We start from the raw sequence: 26,830 nt of genomic DNA, 5'->3' as shown, positions 1-26,830 counted from the left end.
GAAAAAATCAACTTGCAATTTCCCCCTTAGTCACAGGTGTAGCAACTCCAGTTGTAGGCGTGCCCCTGCTTCTGACAGTAATTAATGCAAAGGAAAAACTCTTTTCAAACCATTATATCAAGTACTAGCTTGCCAGGGTCCATATTTGCTGGCAACAAATAAACTGTTTTTATGGGTAAGATAATCTTTCTTCTTTATGTCACTGCATAGAGGCAGATAAGACAAGGAAGATCCTCCACACACACACATGCAGTAGTCACACATGATTTTTTACATGAAGTATTCACAGGAACGTCCAAAGTCTGTTTTTATCCGGCCCCTGTGGCAATTTATTCATTGGGGTCAAATCCTTTAAAAAGCTCAGCAACTTTGGGGTAAAATCGAAAAAAAGTCATCCTTCACGCATGTTCACTTCATCAAATCTGGCCCTCTTTGAAAAAAGTTTGGGCATCCCTGGCATAGAATGTCCAACTGAGAGTCCCCATTGAAAAAAACAGACATAACCATCCACTGAAGGGATATTGTTTAGGTTGTGCTTTTGAATCTTAAATACACTTACGGTAGTTTTGCACACTATGGGTGGTATCCAATTAGGCTTGCTTTGCTCTTTTTTTATTTGCACAAAATTTGTGGGGAGGGTAGACAACAGTCACACCATCTTTTCTAGAACTTATATTCTGATTGTTTGCAGAGATACTTCATCAAGCAATTATTATCCATCACTTTCCAGTGCATTTTCCTGTCACTTATTATAAAAATTCTGATGGGATTGGGGAAGCAGGTTTGTTGTGCAAAAGCACCAAATCAACTTCAGTTGCACAACCTGGATTTAAAGCTAGTGTGGTGCAGTGGTTAGTGTTGAATTAGGACCTGGTAGACCAAGTAAATGGCGTTTCTGTGTGCTGCTTTGGTTCACCAGAAGTGGCTTTGTCATGCTGGCCACATGACCCGGAAGCTGTCTGCAGACAAACGCCGGCTCCCTCGGCCTATAGAGTGAGATGAGCGCACAACCCCAGAGTCAGTCACGACTGGACCTAATGATCAGGGGTACCTTTACCTTTACTTAGACCAGGGTTCAAATCCCCTTCATCTATGAAGCTCACTGGATGATTGGGCCATTCACTGTCTCTTAGCTTAATCTACCTCACAGCGTTGTTGCGAGAATAGAACCAGGAGCGGGGAAACCATGTATGCCACTTTGAGCTCCTTGAAGGAAAAGTAGGATATAAATCAAATAAATAAATACATAAATTTGCCAGTATCTGATTGCATCCCACCTGAAAACAACCGTCTGGAAGCCTAAGCCATGCTCAGAGTAAACCTACAGAAGTAAGCAGATGTTTATTTCAATTGGTCTTTTCTGACTTAAGTCAGATACCACCCAGTGGGACTAATATCTGAATAAATGTACATAGTATGAGTCACCCCACAGTTTCATAGTATTGCACCATATCCTGCCATTCAACTTCCTAGCATTCATCCAGGCAGAAGATGAGAGAGCTGTCCTAGGGTTACTTGAGCACAGACTTCCTCAACTTGCTCAGCTGCCTTCAGGAAGAACCTGTGAAGCCTGTATACCTATAAAATATAACAATAAATGAAGATTATATGACTCTAAGTGTTAAATAGTGGGTAGACATGGCAGACGACACAGCGATTTCTCCAAAGCAGCTCTTTAATTTGTAAGCTGGAACAGAACTGAACAGCAAACAGCTCAGCCGGCCTGCTTTTATAGGAGCCGGCTGTCAACATTGTAGCAACAACAACCCAGGGTTTCCCGCCTAAAATAACTGACGTGGACCTACAGTATCCCCCTGCTGGCCCAGGGTGAGAACTTCAGTACATAACACCCCACCCCACCGAGATAAGGCATTAGTTACAATCGTAATGGTTTCCTTATATACAGCACTACACGTAATGGTTCAATTAGGCACAAAAGCATATCGGTTACATTTCCCATACTTAGACCAACAGTGATACATGTCCAACAACATAATTAAATAAGTTGGGCGCTTGGAAACTATGCCAGACCGCTGGGGACTGGTAGCCAAGTCCGGGGGGCCACCCAATTCTTGCTGAGGCTGTGGTGTGACCCTAGGTGGCGTTGAAACCAAATCCCCTGGATCCGCTGCTGTGGGTGGAGCCTCCGCAAGTGGAGTGGTCTGAGTCTGTGGTAAGTCTGGCAGACACTCTGAAGCGGCTTGGTTCGGCTCCACACTGGCAGTTTGCAAGGGAGGTGTAGGTGGAGCCTTGCCATCTGTAAGTGTCTCTTCTGGAGCCACGAGCGCAGTTGGGGGCACCATGGTAGTGTCCAAGTCCCCAACCCTGCGCCTAAGCTGGTCTATGTACCGGCGCCACAAGCGTCCGTCTTCGAGTGCCACCTGGTACGAGCGAGGTCCAGTGACTCCCACTACTGTGGCTGGCACCCAAGGAATGTCCCCCACATAGTTCCGGGCAAAGACCTGGTTTCCTGGAACAAATGACCGTGGCGCGTTGGCACAGCCTGGGGGTTCAGCCATGGCAAAGTCCGGGTGCAGCCGGTCGAGCGGTGACCTGAGGCAGCGGCCCATAAGCAGCTCAGCAGGACTCCGCCCTGTGGCCGCATGAGGGGTGATGTGTTGCACGAACAAGTATTCGGTGACCCGCTCGTGCCAGTCTCCCTGGTCCAGGCGAGCTAGTGCCTCTTTTGCCGAGCACACCATTCTCTCCGCTTGCCCGTTGCTGGATGGATGAAATGGTGCCGTTAGGGCATGGTGGATGCCCAGGCCCAAAAGATACCACTCAAAAATGCCTGACGTGAACTGCGGTCCGTTGTCGGAGACAAGGACATCAGGACACCCATGCGTCGCAAAGAGGCCCCCTCCAGCCATTTGGAATAGGCGTCTACCACTACCATAAAGGTCCGGCCGTGAAAGGGGCCAGCCAGATCGATGTGCACCCTTGACCAGGGTGTTTTTGGCTTCTCCCAGGTGTGTCCCTTAGCTGCCGGTGGTGCAGGCCTTGATTCTTGGCACGCTTGCCAGGCGGACACCCAGGCAGTGATGGCATCGTCCATGTTAGGCCACCAGGCATAACACCGAGCCAACGCCTTCATTTTGACAATTCCCGGGTGGCCAACGTGCAGAACCTCCAGGACGTGTTGACGGAGTCTTTGGGGAATCACGACGTGGTCTCCCCACAGCAGACAGCCGCGATGAGCTGAGAGTTCATGTTGTCTGGTTGCGAAGGGCTGGAACTCCGATGCAAAAGGCCCTTGTGGCCACCCCCTCCACACCCAGTTGAGCACACGGCTGATGGTGTGATCCTGGGCAGATGCAGAGGCCACAGTGGCAGCCGATACAGGCGCTGTCGGAAGATCCTCAATCAAGAGGAGCGATGAAGCTGCAGCCGGGTCTTCCACAAACGCTGGAAGAGGGCAACGGCTGAGGGCGCCAGCATGGCCCATCAATTTCCCCGGGCGATGGATGAGCCGGTAGTGGTAGGCAGCCAGGAAAACAGTCCATCGTAGCATGCGCGGCGAGAGGACCGGTGGAGTTGGACGATCACTGGCGAGGAGGCCCAGGAGCGGCTTGTGGTCAGTGATGAGGTCAAAAGTCCTGCCATAGAGGTATTCATGGAACCTCTTCACTCCAACCACAAGTGCCAGTGCCTCCTTGTCGAGCTGGCTCTAATTCCGTTCTGTCGGAGATAGCGTCCTGGAAAAGTAGGCAAGTGGTGCTTCTCTTCCGTCTGGAAAACGGTGACTAAGGACAGCGCCGATGCCAAAAGGTGAGGCATCACAGGCAAGGACCAGCGGCCTGGATTCACTGTACTGTACCAGCACACTGTCCGATGAAAGGAGAGCCTTGACCACGTTGAAGGCCGCCATCTCCCGATGACCCCAGGACCAAGGCGTCTTTGTGCTGAGGAGTCAGTGAAGAGGCTCAGCCACCGTGGCTTTGTGGGGCAGGAACATGTTATAAAAGTTCAGCAGCCCCAGGAACGCCTGCAACTCCGTCTTGTTCTTTGGGATGGGGGCCTGCTGGATAGCGCGGATCTTGGATGAGGTCGGGTGAAGGCCAGAGGCGTTGATAAGATAGCCCAGGAACTCTACCTGTGGAACGGCGATCTGGCACTTCTCCCTCTTTACCTTGAGCCCGGCCTCTTGGAACCTGGTCAGCATGGCACGGAGGCGCTCGAACAGCTGCTGATGTGAGTCTGCGGACACCAAGACATCATCAAAATATGGTACCACACCCAGAAGCCCTTGCAGGAGACGCTCCATAAGGCTTTGGAAGATGCCAGGAGCCACACTCACCCTGAACTGCAAGCTGCAGCAACGGAATGCCCCTCGGTGGGTGACGATCATCTGGGCTTCAGCAGTGGCATCATTGACAGGCAGTTGTTGATAGGCTTGGGCAAGGTCCAGCTTAGCGAAGACCTCACCCTCACCCAGGGAATGCAGCAGGTGTTGGACAACAGGAACCGGATAAGCATGCTGCTGAAGTGCCTTGTTGATCGTGCACTTGTAGTCAGCGCAGATTCTCACTGACCCGTCTGGTTTGACAGGCGTGACGATGGGGGTTTCCCACTTGGCGTGGTCAACCGGCTCCAAAACTCCTTGGGCGATCAGCTTGTCCAGTTGTTTGTCCACCTTAGCCTTGAGAGCAAAGGGAACCCGGCGTGGCTTTAGCTTGATGGGGGCGACTTGTGGATCAAGGCTAAAGGAGATGGGCGTACCTGTATATTGCCCCAAAGTGCCGTCAAAACCTCGGCAAAGTCTTTGACCAGACCCTCAGTCTCTGCGTTAGAGATGCAGTTGATGCCGGTGACTTCCGGGCCGAGGGCATCAAACCAGTATAGCCCTAGGAGGCTTGGCCGCTGACCTTCGACCACCACCAACCGGAGCAGGCCCGAAAAATCCTTGAAGGTGATCCGGAACCGGCCAACGCCTACCACGGGAATGTCCTTTCCCTGGTAGTCTCTCAGGTGTACGCGGTGAGAGTCGAGTTGCCTTTTGGACACTCTGGGTACCAGTCTTTTGATGGTGCTCCAAGACACGATGGACAGGGCAGACCCAGTGTTGATCTCCATGTCACATGGAGCTCCTTCAATGAGCACCGTGACGTTCAGCTTGCGTCGCGTAGGCGAGTCGGTTTGGCCAATCGTGGTTCCAGACGGGCAGTGGCAGTTGGTGAGAGCGAAACAGCTTCCCTTGGCAGACTGGACTTGCGAGTCGGTGAAGGGCGGGTGTCAGACGGAACCGATCGGCAGACCTTAGCGATGTGGCCCCTTCTGGAACACTTCCTACAGATGGCGTCTCTGAATCAACACTTGGCACGGGAATGGTTGCCTCTGCAGCCGGCACATTCCGGTTGGCCCTTGGACTTCTGTTGGAACTTCCTGCGCTCCCGCTTTGTCTGGTGCACGTCATCGTCTTCACTGGAGGATGCCTCATCACTGCTGGCCTTTTCATGATGCACTGGAACTGGCTTCCTAGCAAGACGCGGACTGCTGGACTTGCGGATCTCCTGGGCGGAGCGTTCAGCAGCTTTCGAGGCCACAGCCTCCTCAATGGCTTTCTGTAGCGTGAGGTCTGGCTTGGCAAGGAGACGCCGTTGCAGATGGGTGTCCCGGACCCCACAGACGATTCGATCCATCAGGGCATCGTCTAAGTCTCGGAACTCGCAGTGCATTGCAGCCTGTCTGAGGGCAGTGGTGTAGTTGCTGATTGACTCCCCCTCTGCCTGGTTCCGGTAGTAAAACGCATGGCGGGCAGCAATCTTGGACGGCTTTGGCGCGTAGTGGTTGTGGAGCTTCTCTTGGATCGTGTCCCATGGTGTTGCCTGGACTGCTTCAGGCGCAACCAATGCTCGGGCCATCTCAAACACCTCAGGCCCACAGAGGCTGAGGAATAGGCCCCGCTTCCGTTCATTTGATACTGCTGTCAGCTCGTTGGCTTGGAAATAGCAATCGAACTGAGCGAGGTAGGAGTCCCATGATTCAGAGGCTGGCGCAAACGGCAGTAGAGGCACAAGTGAAGCCATGATTCCGATGCCGGCGTGAAGGGCGATGGATGGAACACAGTGCTCTAGCCAGAACAGTCAGCTCTGAATTGGTTCTGTCCAGTGATTTCGCTTAGTGATTTCGCTCTGTGATTCAGCTCAGTTCAGAGGATGGCCGCATCTGGCTATGCTCTGATGTCCACCGATCCCATCCTCGTCGCCAGTGTTAAATAGTGGGTAGACATGGCAGACGACACAGCGATTTCTCCAAAGCAGCTCTTTATTTTGTAAGCTGGAACAGAACTGAACAGCAAACAGCTCAGCCGGCCTGCTTTTATAGGAGCCGGCTGTCAACATTGTAGCAACAACAACCCAGGGTTTCTCGCCTAAAATAACTGACGTGGACCTGAGTGAAAACTATCTACAGTATCCCCCTGCTGGCCCAGGGTGAGAACTTCAGTACATAACACTAAGATTCTATAATTCTATGATTCTAAGAGAAGTTAAATTTGGCTTAATGCCACTAATGTGCACATCTTCCTCCTAGCTGTTGTTGTTAACCCTCTGGAGGATAAAACAGAGGTAATTCTACCTTTGAAAAAAAGCAGTGTTATATACATATATATATCTATGCCACATAATTAAATAGGATTAACAGTCATTCCATCTTCCTAAGGCATAGGTGTAGCCTGAATTTATGGGGGGGGGGGCAGAACCTCAGTTAATTAAGCATTTTTATTGTTTTACTTGATCTGTGGGGGCAGCTGCCCCCTTCCCCCTCCTGGATGTGCCCAAGCCCAAGGAATCCTGAGAGCTATAGTTCTGCAGTGCCGGGGATCTTTAATGGAGATGTATCAGTCTTCTCACAAACTAGAATTCCCATAATTTGATGGAAGAAAGCATGACAGTTAAAACTTTGATAAGCTTGTTGTGTCACTATGCAGTCCTCATACAAATTACTTCTGCTCAACAGGATACGAGAGTTACGCTCTATTCTGGGGACCCACACACTACTTCTCATTCAAGGGGAAATAAGGGAGGCAAACAACAGCTGGAAGTTACAGCAACAATTTAACATCAAACTACTGGCTGTTGTGAAATGTGCCATGTGGAAAGTAAACAGCCTTCAGTCATTCCTTCTGTGAACTGATTTGTTGCTTAACAATAAAAACGCATGAGACAAACCATGGTATCCAGAGCAAAGTCCCCCTTAGTCTAGCATCCTGCATTCCCACAGTGGCTACCCAGATATCTATGGGGAGCCCTGAAGGCAAATATGAGCACCACATATTCGTGTTGTTTTCCAGCAAGGTATTCAGATGCGTATCTGAATCCTTGCTTTAAACTTTCAAAGGAGCCTTGCCAATTTGATGCCTTCCAGACGCTCTGAACTACAACTCCCATTAGCCTCAGACAGTATGGCAGCCAGTTGTCCAACAAAACCTTGGGGAAGCCACCTGGTGGTCAAAGCCTACTTTAAGAATGCCCAGTCAGATAACCTGGCTGGGTAATTATTTTGGGCAAGGGGAAAGCTGATTTGGGGTAAGAAAGAGAGAATGGGATGGGAGGTTCTGGTTACCATCTGCTCTTGTCCCACCCACCACTATTGCCAGCTGTGTAGATTACAGCCCCAAATGGGAGAAGGGTTGTGTGTCCTGCTCCTTGCAGTACACAATCCCTCTCTAACACACCACGTTATATCTCCAGCCTTTTTGCAAGTGCCACCGAAAGGCCTTAATGGTGCTACAAACACAATAACTGCAGAACCAATTCAGATTAATGTGCTTGGCTCTTCTTTGCCTAGAAAGAAAACTGCTTTCTACACACACTTTAAACTACCTGTTTGATGTGTGCAGAACTCTGTGAATACATCACAAAATGATTATTTTTCACCCAAGCATGTGGTGCTGAGCCTCAGAGCCGAGGATGCAGATATGCTTCTTTTTTCTGCCAGTTGTCTTTCAAGGTGCTAGCCTCTCCTACCAGCCCAACATATTCAAAAGCCAAGACTGAATCCAAGAGAGAAAATGTGCCTTAGCATATGGTTACCAGATTTTTTTCAATGAATCCAGGGACACTTTTTTTTTTTGTTTAATCTGAGAAGCAACAGGGAGTCAGTAGTGGGGATGGTGAGGCAAAAGACCCTGGGGCCAAGCAGACATGCATATTGTATAAAGGTGCAAAGCCCTTATTTCGCACCCTGTGAAACATAAATGCACAGAGTTTTTTAAAAACTGGGCAACGGCTGGCCGGCCACAACCCCCAAGTCTCCCTCAATTAGTCAGAGGGGGAAGGGGGCAGGAGATTGGGGGAGGCTTGGGAGTCACAGGCACATGGTGTGCCATTGCCCAGTATTTAAAAAAACTCTGCACCTTGCCTGGCAGAGAAACCACACGCGTTGCACCCCTCCTGGGCAATGGCACACCACCCACCCACGACTCCTGAGCCTTCCCAGATCAGTCAAAACAAAGGGGGAAGTGGGCAGGAGATCTGTACCGCTAGACGTCCCCGGTTCCCCTTTGGCAGTGGTGGCGGCAGAGGCAGTCAGTAGCCTGGAGCCAGCCTGGTAGCTCATTTGCCTCTGGCTGGCTTCAGGAGCTGCTCGTGGCCATGGTGCCTGCCATTTGTCCTCTCTGGAAGTCCCCATATGGTGTGTTGTGCAGAAGACATGTCATGTGGGGACTTCTGGAGAGGAAAAATGGCGAGCGCCACAGCAGTGAGCAGCTCCTGAAGCCAGCCAGAACCAAATGCGTTACCAGGCTGCTGAGGCTGCCACTGCCACGTTTCCCGGGGACAGATCTGCAAATCTGGGGACATTCTGGGGACGGAATTTGTCCGGGGACAGATTTGCAAATCCGAGGACTGTCCCCGGGAACCGGGGACGTCTGGTAACTCTACCTTAGCAGGCACTCATAAAATACTATATAAAGCAAGCATCAAGATTGGAGCTGTTGAGGGATGGGTGTTGAGTATCAACTAATTGGGCCCAAGCTGCCTTGGTCACTGAAAAGCCAATAAATGCCATAGACAGAGGAGATTCCCATAATCACTCATTTATTCAGCTGAGTAAAACAGCAGGGGAGCCACACTCACTAGTGTGATGATGAAGCCGCACCAAACAGCTTTTCTTCTTACTTTTTATAGGCATCCCCCCTTCTTTCCCCCCTTTTGTTTTTTTAAAAATAAATAATATTTATTACTTTTCCAACAATTAAAACACTACATAGAAGAAATAAAAATGGACAATACAATACAAAAACACTACATAACACTAACACTAACCCCTAACACTAACACATTAAACTAACAAAACAAAACAAAAACAATTTAAAACACATCAAACAATTTCAATATCTTATCTTCCATTCACTTATTTTAACGACCTCCTCACACCTCCCTTTTTGTATTCTACTTCTATTAATTATTTCAGCAATTCCTTTCCATCTTCCTCTGTTTTCTATCCTATAGTTATCTTAAGACATTCTAACCTTATTTTTTCCTTTAACACTCTATTAATCTGTTTATACTTAATTCCTTATAACATTTCTACTAAAGCCATATAACTTCATTCCAACTTTGTTCTAACATTCATTAATTTTACAGTATTTCTGTAGATAGTCTTTAAACTTTTTCCAGTCTTCTTCCACCGACTCTTCTCCCTGGTCTCGGATTCTGCCAGTCATTTCCGCCAGTTCCATATAGTCCATCAACTTCATCTGCCATTCTTCCCGGGTGGGTAAATCTTGTGTCTTCCAATACTTCGATGAGTATTCTTGCTGCTGTTGTTGTATACATAAAAAAAGTTCTATCCTTCTTTGGCACCAATTGGCCGACCATGCCCAGGAGAAAGGCCTCTGGTTTCTTCAGGAAGGTATATTTGAATACCTTTTTCATTTCATTATATATCATCTCCCAGAAAGTCTTAATCCTTGGGCATGTCCACCAAAGGTGAAAGAATGTACCTTCAGTCTCATTACATTTCCAACATTTATTATCGGGCAAATGGTAAATTTTTGCAAGCTTGACTGGTGTCATGTACCACCTATAAATCATTTTCATTAGATTTTCTCTTAGGGCATTACATTTTGAGGTTCCTTGCGCTAATCAAAACAGGACACCCTTCCTGGATACCTTGAAGGGGAGAGTTGCCTGGCAGAGGGAGGTTTTCCTGAAAATCACCTAGCAACGTTAACTGGTCTTCACATATTTGTGGCTCATCCTCCTAAATTCTAAAGCAGGCAGTTTTTCACAGAAGCAAAATGGCATCAGTTAGGCCAAAACAAAACAAAACACCAGGACAAGAACAGACCTCTGTGGCTTTTCCTGAGACCCCACAGGGGGATCTTTTATAATTTTGGGGAGAGGACAAATGGGTGTGGAAATGTGCACAGAGCAGCTCACTGATTTCAGAAGTGGAACGCACTGGAGTCAGAGAATGTACAACTCACACCCAGCTTCTATGACTTCATTTCTACCTACTGTTCAGATGTGAGATATAATTATGATTAGTCCTAAAGTCAGGGTGGGGAGCCTCAGGGTCAGGAGCCAAATACAGTCTCCACACATATTTTGCTGGTCTTAATAACTTCCTTCCAGGCCCTTCCTGTCTCCACTACCCTTTAATGTTTTTGTCTGGCTGGAATATGTCATTGAACTATGATATTGCCTCTTTCTTGTCTGGATGGAAGTGTGTGTGTGTGTGTAGAAATTTTCCACTTTTGCACACGCCGGTTATTCTACTTGCTTTTGCCTCTGGCCGTGCTCTGACTCCCTGTTACAGTGGTATCTTGGTTTTCGAATGTCTCTGTTGATGAACGTTTCGGTTTTTGAACACTGTAAACCCGGAAGTAAGTGCTTTGGTTTTTGATCACTTTTCGGAAGTCAAACATGTCATGTGGCTTCCGTATTCAGTTTTCCATATTGAGTTTTTGGTTATCAAACATTTCGGTCTTCTGGAATAGAACGGTCTTCTGGAATAGATTATGTTCGAAAACCAAGGAACCACTGTACATCCAAACCATGAAGAATGGTCTGCTGCCCCTTCACAAACCACGATCAGGAAGCCAACAGCAAACCATAGCTAGAGATCATTACTTTCCTGGGAGCAAGAAGCTCTGATTCCTGGTTTGGATGTAGCTAAATGCCAAGGCATCTGGGTGCATTTACCTTATTTGTACCAGGGGAGAAGTGAAGTGAGCTGCATGTTTCAGCACACTGCTTATTCACAATAAACCACAATGAGCCAGAAAGTCTGGCTTATTGTGATGTGAGGAAAAAAGAGAACTTGTTCTGACGTATGCATCTGGGGCTGTGATTTTGGCCAGACATTAAAAGGTATTTTCCAGATGTTACTAATGGTTCAGCAGTGGAACAGATTGCTTTGGAAGGTGTCAAACTCTCTTTTGTTAAGAGTTCTTTAGGTAGATGCTGGATGGCTACCAACTGTATCAGCAGATTTCCTGCGTCGATGGGGTTGGACTAGATCTTTTAGATCTGTTCCAACTCTGCTCTTATTTCCTTGTCCGCAAAACTGGCACCAAAAAGCAAGCAAGCAAGCAAGCAAGCAAACAAACAAACAAACAAACAAACACCACAATTGTGTGCTCCCTCGCCCCTAACCCTGTATACTGTGGAAGAACCAAAGTTGAATACATACCAAATTATTTTTGGATGCATCTTAGCGAGAGAGCCATCATTTGTAGTTGTGCTGTGATGGGTGTTGCCTTTTTGGCAGACTCACGGTTTCCATTTGAAGTTTTAAAACACACCTGCCTGATACCTATTGAGATAATCATTGTCCTTAGGCCAGTGGAAATCTCAAGTAGGAATGTTAAAATCTCAAAATATACCGTAATTCTTCACCATTGTTAGCAGACCTTGAGTGAATTAGATCGAAACAATCAGTTACAAGTTTATGGAGTTCAAAGGCTTTATTAATGCATAAACAAGTTACAGTTACAGAGAATGAGAGAAATAGCAGACATCTTGTATCAACAAGTTGGGGAGAACAACAAAATGGCTCAGGTTTTAGGGGAGGAACCGATTTAAGAGATAGAGACTACAGTCATACCTCAGGATAAATACGCTTCAGGTTGAGTGCTTTCAGGTTGCGCTCCACGGCGACCCAAAAGTAACGGAACATGCTACTTCCGGGTTCCGCCGCTCACGCATGCGCAGATGGTAAAAATGACGTCACACGCATGTGCAGAAGTGGTGAAACGCAACCCGCGTACGCGCAGACGCGCTGTCGCATCTTACATTCTGTTTGGGATGTGAACGGGGCTCCAGAACGGGTCCCGTTTGCATCCCGAGGTACCACTGTACAAGCAGAGGTTGGCTAGATCATTAGACAAAAAGTGTCCTCATTCAGGCACCTTTAAAGTACAGTGGATGCTCGGGTTGCAAATGTGATCCATGAGGGATGCATGTTCGCAACCCGCAGCAGCACGTCTGCGCACATGCAGGTTGTGATTTGGCGCTTCTGCGCATGCGCAACCGCCGGAACCCAGAAGTAACCTGTTCCGGGACTTCTGGGTTTTGGTGCGTCCGTAACCCGAAAAAAACACAACCTGAAGCGTCTGTAACCCGAGGTATGACTGTAACACATTATTATTATTATTATTATTGTTAGTAGTAGTAGTAGTATACTGCCCTATGCCTGGGGGTCTTAGGGTGGTTCACAGAATAAAATGCATGCATTAACTACAATCTAGCACCCTAAAAAGTGCTAGCACTTTTCTCCCTGAAGTGCTGGATTTTTCCTTTCAGGGAATGTTGTCATGTTTGAAGCAGGTGTTACCTATAGTGGAGGAATTTCACACCTGGTTATTTGAAAGACAGATTGCACTCACATGGGCGTAGCTGAACTTTAAGATCATCCCCAGGAACCCTGCTTGCCTTTTGATAAGGTCAGAATGAAATGTAACTAGACTGGTCAGATGGAAAAGAGGACAGAGCTTTAACAGTTATGTAGAAGAGGGAATTTCAGCAGATGTAATAATAATAATAATAATAATAATAATAATAATAATAATAATAATTTATTTATACCCCGTCCTTCCCAGTTCAAAAACTGGGCTCAGGGCAGCTAACAACAAATTTAAAACACTTTAAAACCCTTAATTATAAAAGCAGCATAAAATACAGTATAAAAACATGAATAACAATAAAAATCAAAAATCAATTAGATAATCCCCAGGGCTAGCTGGCTGAATTGGTCAGACTTGGGCCAGCGAGGAGGCCAGGGGAGAATTAACTGTGGGGTCTCAGAGCGGGTGATCTTCATAAAAGGGGAGGGGGAGGGAAGAGAAGGGAAATAAAAGATCAGGCTGAATTCAAATTAAAGGCCAGGCAGAATAGCTCTGTCTTACAGGCCCAACGGAAGGAGGTTAAATCCTGAAGGGCCCTAGTCTCATGGGACAGAGCATTCCACCAGGTCGGAGCCATCACTGAAAAGGCCCTGGCCCTGGTGGAGGATAGTCTGACTTCCTTAGGGCCCGGGACCTCTAAACTATAGTTATTCATGGACCTTAAGGTCCTCTGCGGGGCATACCAGGAGAGGCGGTCCCATAGATACGAGGGCCCTAAACCAGAAAGGGCTTTAAAGGTCAAGACCAGCACCTTGAACCTGACCCTATACTCCACCGGGAGCCAGTGCAACTGGTAAAGCACTGGGTGAATATGCTCCCATGGCAGGGACCCCACGAGGAGCCTCGCTGCAGTATTCTGCACCCACTGGAGTTTGTGGGACAGTTTCAAAGGCAGTCCCGTGTAGAGCGAATTACAGTAGTCAAGCCTGGAGATGACCGTCGCATGGATCACTGTGGCCAGATCGGGGCGGGAAAGGTAAGGGACCAACTGCTTGATGCAGCGAAGGTGGAAAAATGTCGCCTTGGCTGTTGTCGTAACCTGCGCCTCCATGGAAAGGGAGGTGTCAAGGATTACACCCAAACTCTTAACGGAAGGCAATGGCACTAATTGGGCCCCCGCAAGAGAAGGGAGTTGGTCCCTCATCCCCATGCCATCCCGACCCAGCCAGAGGACCTCTGTCTTTGAAGGATTTAGTTTCAATCGGCTCCCATGAAACCACCCACCACAGCCTCCAAGCATTTGGTCAGTGTCTTTGGGGCTGAGTTGGTGTGGCCATCCATCAGCAGATAGAGCTGAGTGTCATCAGCATATTGGTGACAACCCAGCCCAAAGCTCCGGACAATCTGGGCAAGGGGGCGCATAAATATGTTAAAAAGCATTGGGGAGAGGATTGTGCCCTGCAGCACTCCACACACCAAGGAGTGGCACGAGGACACCTCCCTCCCTAGTGCCACCCACTGTCTGCAACCAGAGATAAAAGAGCACAGCCATTGTCGGGCTGTGCCCTGTATCCCCATGTCAGCAAGTTGGTGGTCCAGAAGAACATGATCGATCATATCAAAGGCTGCTGACAGATCTAAGAGAATCAGCAGTCCCGACCCGCCTTGATCCAGTTGTCTATGGAGATCATCTGTTAGGGCGACCAGAGCCGTCTCAGTCCCGAAACCAGGACGGAAACCTGACTGAAATGGATCTAAAGCCGATGTTTCCTCCAGAAACCTGCCAAGCTGTTCAGCAACCGCTTTCTCAATTACCCTACCCAGATACGGAAGATTCGAAACTGGGCGGTAATTGGACAGATCTAAAGGATCTAATGAAGTTTTCTTTAAGAGCGGACATACCACCGCTTCCTTCAGCTCCCCTAGGAATGTAGATTGCATGACAAGCAGCAATGGTGTATGACAGCCAGTGTGGTGTTGTGCTTATGGTGTTGGATTAAGACCTGGGAGACCATGGTTCAAATCATGGTTCAGCCAGGAAACTCATTTTGAACTAGTCACACTCTTTCAGCACTAACCTATGTCACAGACCTGTTGTGAAGACAGAGTGGTGTTTTTTTTGGGGGGGGGGGACCACAAGAAGGAAAGGTATGGATACAGATGCAAGGTAAAGGTAAAGGGACCCCTAACCATTAGGTCCAGTTGTGACCGACTCTGGGGTTGCGCCGCTCATCTTGCTTTATTGGCCGAGGGAGCCGGCGTACAGCTTCCAGGTCATGTGGCCAGCATGACTAAGCCGCTTCTGGCGAACCAGAGCAGCGCACGGAAACACCGTTTACCTTCCTGCCAGAGCGGTACCTATTTATCTACTTCCACTTTGACGTGCTTTTGAACTGGTAGGTTGGCAGGAGCAGGGACCGAGCAACCCTGTCGTGGGGATTCAAACAGCCGACCTTCTGATCGGCAAGTACTAGGCTTTGTGGTTTAACCCACAGCGCCACCCGCATCCCTTGGATACAGATGTAGTGAGGACTTAAAAAAACAACAACTGTACAAATGATCAGAGTATTAAAAGCTAATGTAGTCTCTGTCTTAATTTGACATGATTTTTAAAGGGGGGGAAGGATGGGGGAAGGAGCAAAGAAAGTATAGAAAAATGCTCCAGTGAGTTAAAAAAAAAAGTTATGTCATTATAATTTATTGTCCATCTTTCCACCCCATAGGCCCCAGGGCGGGCGAGTACAACATTGAAACACACAGAACACTAAAATAGTAGCACAATGTGAAATCACAGCATTCCCCCCCATCCTAAATATGGTACAGCCCCCTCTAACTAACCCCCTTATTTATAGCATGTGTTTTAAAATTCAATTAAAATTTAGCTGTTATACATACAGAGAATTTAAATTCTGTTATTGTTTCCTTCCCTTCCCAATGTTTTCAGCTGTTCCTGTTTTAACTGTAAGTCGCCTCCGGTCCCTTTCAGGGAGAAAAGCGGGGTACGTATAAATGAATGAAAACAATGAACGAACGTAGCAAGAACTCCGGAGGACGAAACAGTTTCCCCGCCTTCGGGGCGTGGCGTCCCGCCCCTTCTCCTTTGAGTGACTGCACTTGCAAAGCAATTCAACGCCCTTGCTGCAGCTGCCGCCGCCACTGCCCCCTGCTGGCTACGCAGGTGGCGCGCACCCTTCCTTCCCAGGACGACAGTATTTATACCAGCCGCTCCAGGGCGCTCCCCTCTATCCCGCATGCGCAGTGTCTGGTTTGGGAAGCGAGAGGGAGAGTGAAGGAGCGTCTTGGTGTGGCGGCGGCGGCGGCGGCGGCCCTGCTGGAAGGAGCTCGCGCAGGGCGGCGGACCCGGAGAGACCCAGGCAGCGGCGTCCTCGCCTCACAGGTTGGTGCCCTTAGGCTGGGTAAGGCCCGTACCAGGCCGTCCCCCCTCCTCTCAGTAGTCCTGCCCGCCCTCGCAGCGCCGGGCCCTGCCGTGAGGGGGCTGCCCGAGGTGGGGCTGGTGAAGTTGGGGGGGTGGGGTGGGATAAGAGGCACACAATGGGTGTAGAGTCCGGCCTGGGCAAAAGAAGGGGCGGACCTGGGCTAGTTTGCGGCGACGGCGGCAGCAGCCCACCCCGCCCCGCTTTATCTCAGTCTTACACCGAGCCCAGTGTTGTCGACACTGGCTGGCAGTAGCTCTGCGGGGTTTCGGAGACGCCGCTGGGGGTTGAACCCGGGACCTTCTGCGCGCGGGGGGGCGGCGGGGAGGGTGCTCTGCTACTAAGCGAACGGCCCCTAAAGCCCCGCCGTGTCGTTTTCCTCTCCGCTGTCCCGCACGCCCCATATTTCGCTTTGGCATCCCTTTACGTTCTCTCTCTCTCCCCCCCCCCCCGCCTCCCTACACTCCTCCCTTCAGCCTAAATTCAAGATACTTCTGTCCCCAACCCCACCCCAGGCTTTTTTTTTTTTTTTTTGCATTGCCTTCTTTACAGCTTGCACGTGACCGCCTATTTTATCTCCCCTCTCCATATTTTGCATTGGCTTCCCGTCCTCTTACCTAGACTACGCCCTCTCCCCTTTCAGCCGAAAATCAAGGTGTTCCTATCCCACCTCGTGATTGTCAGCTTCCCCACCCCGCCCCCAATTTTGCAAAGATAGCAGCCACCTGGCCTTGCTTCCTTCTTTTTTTTTTTTTTATAAAGCCATGCAGGTCTTATTCCTTACCCTTTCAGTGTCTGGTCAGACTATTCACACCATTGACATTGCATCCTACCACCCCACCCCCTAGTCTACAGCCCCTTTAGCTTAAAGGTAAAGGTAAAGGTACCCCTGCCCGTATGGGCCAGTCTTGCCAGACTCTAGGGTTGTGCGCTCATCTCACTCTATAGGCGGGGAGCCAGCGCTGTCCGTAGACACTTCCGGATCACGTGGCCAGCGTGACAAGCTGCATCTGGTGAGCCAGCGCAGCACACGGAACGCCGTTTACCTTCCCGCCAGAGCGGTACCTATTTATCTACTTGCACCCGGAGGTGCTTTTGAACTGCTAGGTTGGCAGGCGCTGGGACCGAACGATGGGAGCGCACCCCGCCGCGGGGATTCGAACCGCCGACCATGTGATCGGCAAGTCCTAGGCGCTGAGGTTTTACCCATAGCGCCACCCGCGTCCCTAGCGCCACCCGCGTCCCTACAGGCTAAAGGCAGGCTATTTTTTCCTCACTTTGTCAATTATTGCCACTGTTGCACTGACACACATACAACCTGCTTTCCTTACATTTTGCATTTGCTTACCCCATCCTTTCAACTTCTGATCAGGTTACACCTTGACCTATATGCATTTATCTCAGAAGTAATTTAGCTCTTATATGTCCTTCCTCTGTCACGAATTAGGCGTCCCTCCTCCATATTTTGCATTGACATCCCCTCCTTTCCCTCTCAGGCCCTACAACCAACACCATACCTTGTGGTCCTCTTGTTGTTGAACTCCAGTTCCCATCAACCCCTAGCCAACTGTACTGGTGGTGAGTGATGATGAGAGTTGTAGTCCAAGAACACCTGGAGGGCCATAGGTTCCTCATCCCTGCTGTGTGAAGAATCTGCTTCAGGCCATCACACAGTCTAGTCCCAGCATCCTGTTTTCAGTGTCCTCCCTCAGTTTAATTCTCGGGTCAGAGCATTCCTTCCCTCCCTTATGTGTTAATAGTTTTCATCTATATTTCAACTAACTTATTCTACTCTTTGTGCATCTACCCCCACTTTAGTCTAAAGTCAGAATCTTTATTTTCTCTTTGCCAGTTAGGATTGTCCCCTGCTGTGTTGTTCTATGACATATTTCCCTCTTCTTGTTGCAGAAAAGGAATTTTCCTCCAATCTTCAAACTTGTAAGGCTCTGAAGAAAAAGTGTGGGGTAGAAGAGTCCTCCAAATTGGAGGGTGGTGGTAGTGATGGGGGCTGCTGGAGAGAGGGAGCGAATGTGTTCTTAATTTCTAGTTCTTAATTTCTAGGTAATAAAGCTCGAAGCACTTCCCCCCAAAAGAGAAAATTCTGTCTGAGATACAGTCATACCTTGGCTTGAATGTGCTTCAGGTTGAGCGCTTTCAGGTTGGACTCCGCTGCAACCCGGAAGTAACGGAGCGTGTTACTTCCGGGTTTCAGCGCTCGTGCATGTGCAGACGCTCAAAATGACGTCATGCACATGTGTGGAAGCAGCAAAACGCCGCACGCATAGACTCGCCAATCCGCTGTCGCGTTTTAAGTTCTATTCAGGATGCGAATGGGGCTCCAGAATGGATCCTGTTCGCATCCCGAGGTACCACTGTACTAGAGTTTCTTCCCATCTGAGATGACAGTAGTTTGGCATAGATGGGGTCATGGTCTGGCTCAGAATCAGGCAGGTTCACAAAGTCAATCTCTGGTAGGTTCAGAGTGGACAGAAGGAAGCACTGCTTCACACTGTGTGTAATTAATGTAAGGAATTCAGGGCCACAGCATGTGGTGGGTGATTGGCAACCTCTGGCTTAGATAGCTTTATTTCTAAAATTATGGAAGATAAATCTGTGGATGAGGCAGGTGCTGTAGTTCAGTGGCAAACACTATGTTTGAATGCAGGGCATCCCAGTTCAATCTCCAGCAGATCATATTGGGCACGGGGGGAGAAATGGGACATGCTGGCTGAGATGTTCAAGAGCTGCTGCCAGTCAGAGCAGGTAATATTATGCTTGATGGGCCAATGACCAGACTCTGTTTTAAGGTAGCTTCAAATGATCAAAGCCATTATAACCCCCTGGAGCCTCCATGTTCAAAGGCAGTGGGTCCATAAATACTAGATGGATGTGTCTTAGGTGGCTACAAGTTGGAAGCAGTGTTAGACACTCAGGCATATAAGCTAATTATCCCATCCCAATAGTGAAATTATCCCTTCCTGTTTGCAGGCAGTAAAATGAGGCGGAACCATTTTGCCAAAAATTATGAGGTGTGGGGAGGAGAAATTATCCCAGTTTATTGTGGGCATTTGTTCTCATTTGAAGCATCATGGCTTTTTTTTTATTTATTTGCAAATTCATTTTATTTAATCTGTTTCTATCTCAACCTTCCACCTGAGGGAGTCCAGCTCTGTTGGCAGACTAGCCATCATTTTGCAATCCCCACATTACCCTGGGTGCAGCATTGTTTCAGGGTATTGGTGGTGGTGGGTAGCAAAGTCTGTTGGAAGAAGCTCTATTTTAGGTGTCAAAATGGTTCTTTTTGTGGGAGAAAGCAAACAGGAAAATTATCAGATAAAACATATTCTATGTTCCACAGTTCCACAAAAGTGTTACAGAGGTTTGTTTTGCATATTTCTGGTATGCTAAGCAGGGAACAAAATTATTGCTCTCCAAGCAGAAAGGGGCAAACCTCACGTGTGTGCTTATCAGACAAAGGAGGTAGTGGGGTTTTAAAGTGGCAACTAGTTTGTTCATATGAAAGTGATTTTGAGAATTCATCCATGACATACAAACATTGTTAGACATGGGAGATGATGTCAGAAGGTAACATAAGCTGCCATCTAGCATTGTTTATACTGACTGGCAGCAGCTCTCCCAAGAATTCAGGGCGGGTTCTCTCCCAGACCTACCTGAAGATGCTAGGGATTGAACCCGAGACCCTCTGCATGCAAAGCAGATGTTCTGCCACTGAGCCACAGCCCCTCTGGAGAGTGCCAGGTTGGCAAATTCTGCTTATGTAGGATTTCCTGTCTCTCATCCTAGCACTGAACTTCAACTTTGCTTCAGCAAGGTGGTTGCTTTATATGCCTTCAGACACAGCCCCAGGGACTTTAGGAGAAAGGTGAACACCTGGGTCTGAGTGATCTTAAATTGGAATATAGCTGTCTTTCTACTTATAAGATTCATGTTAAGATTTGTTGTTGTTTTTTGTTCATTACTCTGTTTAGTAATGTGTCAAGTTGTGTAGTAGAGATGATGCAGAGAAGGGTAGCATGGATGATGATCTTCTGCCTTATTTGGAGGAGCTGGTGCAGGCCACAAAGGAGGTTTTAAATTTATACTAACCATTACTGTGTTCTAGGTGATGAGAATTTACTACATATTGCAAAATTACTGCACCATCTCTCCCAGAGGCTGATTAGCCATCCTTTATCTGCTCTCACATAAAATTTGAGAGAGAACAAATTTATGATTATGCTACTATCCTCTAGTTACATACCTTGTCCTCTTTGAATACAATGGAAGTGATACTATTCACTGTGGATTTATGATTTTCATCCTGTAAAAATCGTATTAGGTATATTTGTAGCAATGTGGCCTTTTTCTGTCTGTTGATGGTTGAAGACAGGTTGTAACTAGCCACTTACTTGCTTGGTCTCATATAGTAACAACTCATGCAGGTTACAAGGTATGGAATATTTGTTCTGTTGCCTGGAACACTGCTTCATATGTGGTGGGATTGCTGCATAGTTCAGAGCTTCTGGACCCATATGTTTTCATTTAAATCAAAGCATTGAGTTTCACCTGGATTAAATCCATGGTGCCTGTGCAGCACAAAAAAATATTTTCTGCTGAAACATTCCAAGGGATGCTGCTCTTGCTGCCCACAAAGGCACTCTTAATACTCGGAAGTTCATTGCTAGAACAGAAGGATATAAAATGAAATAAACAAATCACTTTACTTTCCCTCAGAAACTTGTTTCACATTTTCTTCCTTTGCTTTTACATGCAGTTGAGCCAGAAACAACTGAACAAACTTTACATGAAACCTTTTCATTGCAGCAGCATAAACAGTTGTCCGTTTAAAACTTAGATATGTGTGGAGGAAACAGAACATAATTTCACAACTAACCAGTATATTGAACATTCCCACCTTCACACTAGCTTTACAAATATATCCTCAGTTATTAACCTAAAAATGCAACACTAAACATGTTTACTTAGAACTAAGTCCCACTTGAGTTCAGTGGGATTCACCTCTAGGTACAGAATTGCAGCCTTAAAAATTTACATCGCCTGCCAGGCAGAACTATGAAAGCCATGTGTGACTAAAAGGGGAAAGGGAACCTACTTTTGATGCTATCTCCATTATCACCTCAATATCATCAGACCCAGTCTGGAGCTCCTTTCCTTGGAGCATGGTACCAACTCTCCCATCATGCAAAAACCTCATGGGTTTATGCTTCTTGCCACAGCCACATTGTTAGTGGCCTCCCACTGGAAGTCCAACTTCCCAAGGGAAGTTGCTAGTGAAAGTATGGGACCTTGCACTGTGGAGCTAAGTGGAGAGTCTTTAACTGTTCATTAAAAAGATATTTTTTATTTGACATGGTTTTTCTCCTATGTTAATCAAACAGCCCACTAAACCCCCTGTTTTATGGAGAAACATGTGGAGAGACTTTATTGTGAACTGAATTGACTCACCCCCTTTTAAAAATATGCGATAGTTGAATGCTGTATTGTATTCTCAGTTGCTTTCAGTTTTTCCTCCTCAGTGTACAGTGGTACCTTGGTACTCAAATGGCTTGGCTCCTGAACAAATTGGCTCCCGAACGCTGCAAACCTGGAAGTGAATGTTCTGGTTTGTGAATGTTTTTCGGAAGCCGAACCTCTGACGCGGCTTCCGCTGCTTCTACTTGAGTGCAGGAAGCTCCTGCAGTCTATCGGAATCCATGCCTTGGTTTTCGAACGGTTTCAGGGGTCGAACAGACTCCTGGAACAGATTAAGTTCTAGAACCTAGGTACCACTGTATCTCTTTTTTAAAAAAAATTCTGCATGCATTTGTATTGTTTACACTTAATACTTTTACTGTATTCTCTCTCTGTCTAGGATGAGCTTAAATTATTCAGTTGAATTCAGTGGACTTTAATTTGACTGTATTACACCCTGTTATCGCATCCTGTTTTTAAGTGTTTTTCTGCTTTCATTCTTACTCCAACCATACGGAAATGTACAGAATCCTGAGCTCGGAACTGCAGGCCTGGGAAAATATTTTCAGGTTCCTTTGCATGGTGTCAGAAGAAAATATTTAGACATCTTCTTTGCTGAAAGATGGATATCTGTTTTCTTGAGTGCTGCTGGCAAAGAATCTAGATGCCCAGGATTTTCTTGGCCCTGCATAGTGGACACTAGCATTTTACTATGATTATGCTATCTATTGATGGTATGTTTTTGTTGCTGTTTTATGGGTTATTATTTGGCAGTTGAAGTTGTATCCAATTAAGTTCTACTCACAGTAGATGCATTGAAATTAATATACCTACATTAGTTTATCAGTATATTAATTTCAGTGTGTCTGCTCTAAGTAGATCCAACATCAGAACCATAGAATTGTAGAGTTGGAATGGACCTTGAGGGTAATCTAATTCAGCTCTCTGCTGTGCAGGAATCTTTGCCCATTGTGGGGCTAAAACCCACAGCCCTGAGATTTAGAGTCTCATGCTTTACCAACTGAGTGATTATTGTTAGTATACTGGATGCAACCTGGTTTTTGTGTGTGTGTTCCATGCTTTGCTTTATAACTTGGTAAGTCACTTGGAGATACTTTATATGTCAATATACTACTAATACCAGAAAATAAGAAGAATCTGCTGGATCAGGCCAGTGGCCTATCCAGTGCAGCATCCTGTTTTCACAGTGGCTCAACAGATTCCTGTGGGAAACCTTCTGCTCATCCAGTAACTGGTACTCAGAGTCATGATGCCTCTGATAGTGGAGGTAGAACATAGCCATCATGGCTAATCCTCTTTTAAAGGATTAATCATACTATCCCTGCTCAGGATTCTGACTGCATTAGCCAGACATCATCTGCACTTTAGTACTGGACAATTACAAGTGGCTCTGTATAGAAATAGTAAACCTTGCCAATGGGCAAATTGCCAACAGGGCTAATGGAGGGGGAAATGGGGTTCATAGGAGCCAGCATCAAAGTTCAAGGTGAACTATGCAGATTGGGTGCCTGTGAGATTCTGTCCAGCCCTGACAACCACCCTACAAAAGCAAGCCCACTGACCTTCATCAATCTGGGTGTTTATAAATGTCAGTTCATCCATGTATTTCACCCTTGCAAATAAGTCTTCACAACTTACTAGTCAGCCTGCTACCATATACCTGTATTAGTCATTGGTACAAGTTTACAGTATAAAAGCACCAACTCCATTCCTGTTTGCCAGTGTTTTCCTTACCTTGTTTTTCTCATGGCAGTTCCTTGATGATGCAGGTAGCCAGGTGGCCACCTGATTTTTAAGCCTAATGTATTTAACAGGCTAGTATTTTGGTAGTGCTGGTTTAATAAGGAAGCTGTCTTTTACTCAGAAAGGTGACTGCTTTGGCTAGGACCCAATCCCAAATTAATCTTTAAAAAAAACATGTTTAAAGTGTTTTTAGTTACTATGGATATTAAGCTTATCCAACAAAGTTCTAATGAACCTAAATCAGTCCTGTCCATTGACTTCAGTGGAGTAGAACTAACATGGAATTAGCACCGTAGGAAGTAGAGGCTATTTTTCATTTCAGCTGTAACACAGTAATGGGGGATTGTTTCAGGTTCGTCTTAAATATATTTTGGTATAGACAGATTAGTATTGACACTGCTTTGCCTTGGTCTGCCTTGTATTTGATGTGACCATTTCTACATTGGTAAGTAAATCTTATACAGTATTGACTGCTATGGCCATGTTAACACAAAACAGAAGGCTTTCCAGGAGTTGGGGGAACATAGCTTTTGGAGGGTTTTCTTAAGGGGAAAGGGTGGGAGGAAGAGTAATAATTATAACAGCCTGCTGGATCAGGCCAGTGGCCCATCTAGTCCAGCATCCTGTTCTCAAGTGGCAAATCAGTTGCAAGTAGGACCCAATTATAAGAGCACTCTCCCCTTCTGTGGTTTCGAGCAAATGGGATTCAGAAGCATTTTTGTCTAAGCCTATATCTGTCACAGTTCTGAAAATTCACTCCCTCTGTGGAGGGACCAATAAATTAGAACGCTAGAATGGGGTGATAGAGAGAATCAAGTTTGATTGGGTGGTCATTACCAAGGGCAGAGCAGAGTTAGCCTCCCCTCTATAGTGTGCCTTATTGGACCCTTTAGTTTATCATATGTAAGGGAGTAGCTGCCATTCATTCCTTCAGTGAAGCACTGAGCTTTGAAGACACTTGCGCCTCCCCGCCCCCCATCCCCTCAGGATAGGAGGTTTAGCCCTCACTACCAGCTTTTTTTCTTCCAAGTCCTGCAGTATATCCCTTTAATCCTCATCCCTGACTGTAGCCAAGTTTTAAATGCATTTGCTCATATCCTCCCTACCTATATTCTCCCACCCCACTCCTTCTTTCCCCATTGTCCCCTTATAAGATGGGCAGGGACTATTTTTTTGCCTATGAAAGTTTGTAAGGTACCATATATGTAGGTGACACTGAATATATTATAAGTAATAAGCACCCTCTCTTTCCACATGCCCACCTGTCACAATAATGGCTGAATTTTTTTTGCTGAAATTTTTATATCAATTAACACAGGCTTATAAAAGCAGCTCCTCTTGGACTGCAGGATCAACCAAGTCCTGTGTGGGCTGCTCCATTGTATGTCCAGCATGCCTCATACAGCCTAGGCTCTAGAGGCTGAGAAAGCCTGGCAGGCTTGAATTATCTCATTTAGCTCTCTTTTTTTAGTGATATTTGATCTGTAAATGCAGAAAAGCCCTTTCCCTCCTCTTTTGATGTCATTTTGTACCAAGCTGTCAAAATGAATAGATTTTGAGTGCTTTGAGGTGCCACCAGTGCTGTATTGTTCTCTGTTTTCAACATTTGCCAAGCTCCACATTTCTTTGGTTTTGTCATATTGCAAGGAGGGCATCTCCTGATTTTTTAAAAAAAATCCTTCGTCCACTGGTGTTTGGGGCCAGTTTGAGTTTGGTGAGATACTTGCAGTTCCAATACTCATGTGACCTTTCTGATGTGGTGAGGAAGGCTCATGCCTTTGACTATTTTAAATCCAGAATCTGTACTTGCGTGTTTAAGGTGATAACTGGAGTGGAATATCAGAACTGGTACTTGGGAGCTTATCGGAATCCATGTGCCTAAATGCCAGTGGCTGCTGACGTTCTATAGTTTCTTATGTCTGCATAGAATTTAAACTGTTGATTATAGTGAATCCAAAATAGTTGTGCTGGTTCATATCTTCTTGCATGAGCAGCTGTGATGCCCCTGCAAAACCAGCATTACAATGTGCAGTAAAATGTATAAATAAATGCTTGAAGTTATTCATAGCTGCTTCAGTGGTTTTCTACTGGAAGTGGGACATAAATCTTAATAAATCTGTGCCAAGAGTTCAGTCCCAGTGGAATGTTAGCTTAGCTGTTGCAGAGTGACTTTCTTAAAGTGACCCCGCATGTGGAAAACACATCAGAATGGCAGGTTCAAATGATTTATTTTTTTTACCAGGATGATACTGCGAATGAGATCCTAGGTTCCTAATAGATGACAGCTCTAGGGCTTATCCCCAAGAGAAATACAATCTGCAAAATTTTTTTGGTAACTTACTGTGAATCTGCCAAAGGTAGCCAATGTGATACCTTCTAGATATTGTTGGACTACAACTCTTATCATCCTGGTCCATTGGCCAGTGCTTGTTTTGAGGCTGTACACACCGGTACGCCATACCACCACCTATTTTTTCCTTTGCCTGCTGTCGCCGCTTTCTTCATGGCAGCAGGCACAACCTCCTGGAAGTGCTTTGGCGCAGTCCTTTAATGATTGCCCATAGCATCTTCCAAGCAGGTGCTTGCCGATCGTAAAAAGGTTGCGGCAGACCCCAAGGTTTGACGTGACCCTTTTACAATTGTCAAGCGCCTTCCTGGAAGATGCTTTGGTGATCATAAAAGGGCCACACCGGGAGGCTGTGCCTGCTGCTGCGGAAAATGGTGGCCACAACAGGCAAGGGTGCAATTGGGAGAGGTGGGGGTGGGCAAACAGCAGTGGTATGGGATAGAAATAAAGCACTGCCATTGGCCATGCTTGGTCTTCAACAAGATCTATAAGGCAGGGGTCAGCAAACTTTTTCAGCAGGGGGCCGGTTCACTGTCCCTCACACCTTGTGGGGGCCCAGACTATATTTTGGAGAGAAAAAATGAACAAATTCCTATGCCCCAGAAATAACCCAGAGATGCATTTTAAATAAAAGGACACATTCTACTCATATAAAAACACGCTCATTCCTGGACTTTGCACAGGCCGGATTTAGAAGGTGATTGGGCTGGATGTGGCCCCCGGGCCTTAGTTTGCCTACCCATTGCTATAGGGCAGGGGTGGCCAGCTCCCAAGAGACTGCAATCTACTCAGAGTTAAAAACTGGCAGTGATCTAACCCCTTTTTGGGGGGGAGTTCAGGTCAAAGTTGTTTAGCTTTTTTTAGGAAGGAGGAAGGCCCATTTTTGAGGAGTTTGGGTCAAAGTTGTTGAGTTTTTTCAGGGAGGAGGTAAAACGTTGAGCTTTTTTAAGGAGAGCCGCAGTTGTTCAGCTTCTTGGGGGGAGCCAGTGATCTACCACAGATGTCCAGTGATCTACCAGT

General features: G+C 46.8%; 1 protein-coding gene across 18 annotated transcripts in view; it reads left to right on the top strand.

The window, feature by feature from the left end:
* The first annotated feature begins 15,909 nt into the window (after window positions 1–15,909).
* GAPVD1 (GTPase activating protein and VPS9 domains 1) overlaps window positions 15,910–26,830 on the top strand; it is a 51,792-nt gene continuing 40,871 nt past the window's right edge. For 11 of the 18 annotated variants that reach the window (XR_014507186.1, XR_014507187.1, XR_014507188.1 and 8 more), the window contains exon 1: window positions 16,044–16,190. The gene's annotated coding sequence lies outside the window, so the exon portion shown is untranslated. Of the gene's footprint in view, window positions 16,191–21,764; window positions 22,011–26,830 lie in introns of those variants that run through there. The other 7 variants (XR_014507185.1, XM_083423372.1, XM_083423375.1 and 4 more) reach the window with 5 other exon arrangements.

This window comes from Podarcis tiliguerta (genome assembly GCF_965153285.1).
Source record: "Podarcis tiliguerta genome assembly, chromosome: Z".
Taxonomy (NCBI): domain Eukaryota; kingdom Metazoa; phylum Chordata; class Lepidosauria; order Squamata; family Lacertidae; genus Podarcis; species Podarcis tiliguerta.
The sequence above is the reverse complement of the archived record's forward strand: the minus strand, read 5'-3'. Positions and strand labels throughout refer to the sequence as shown.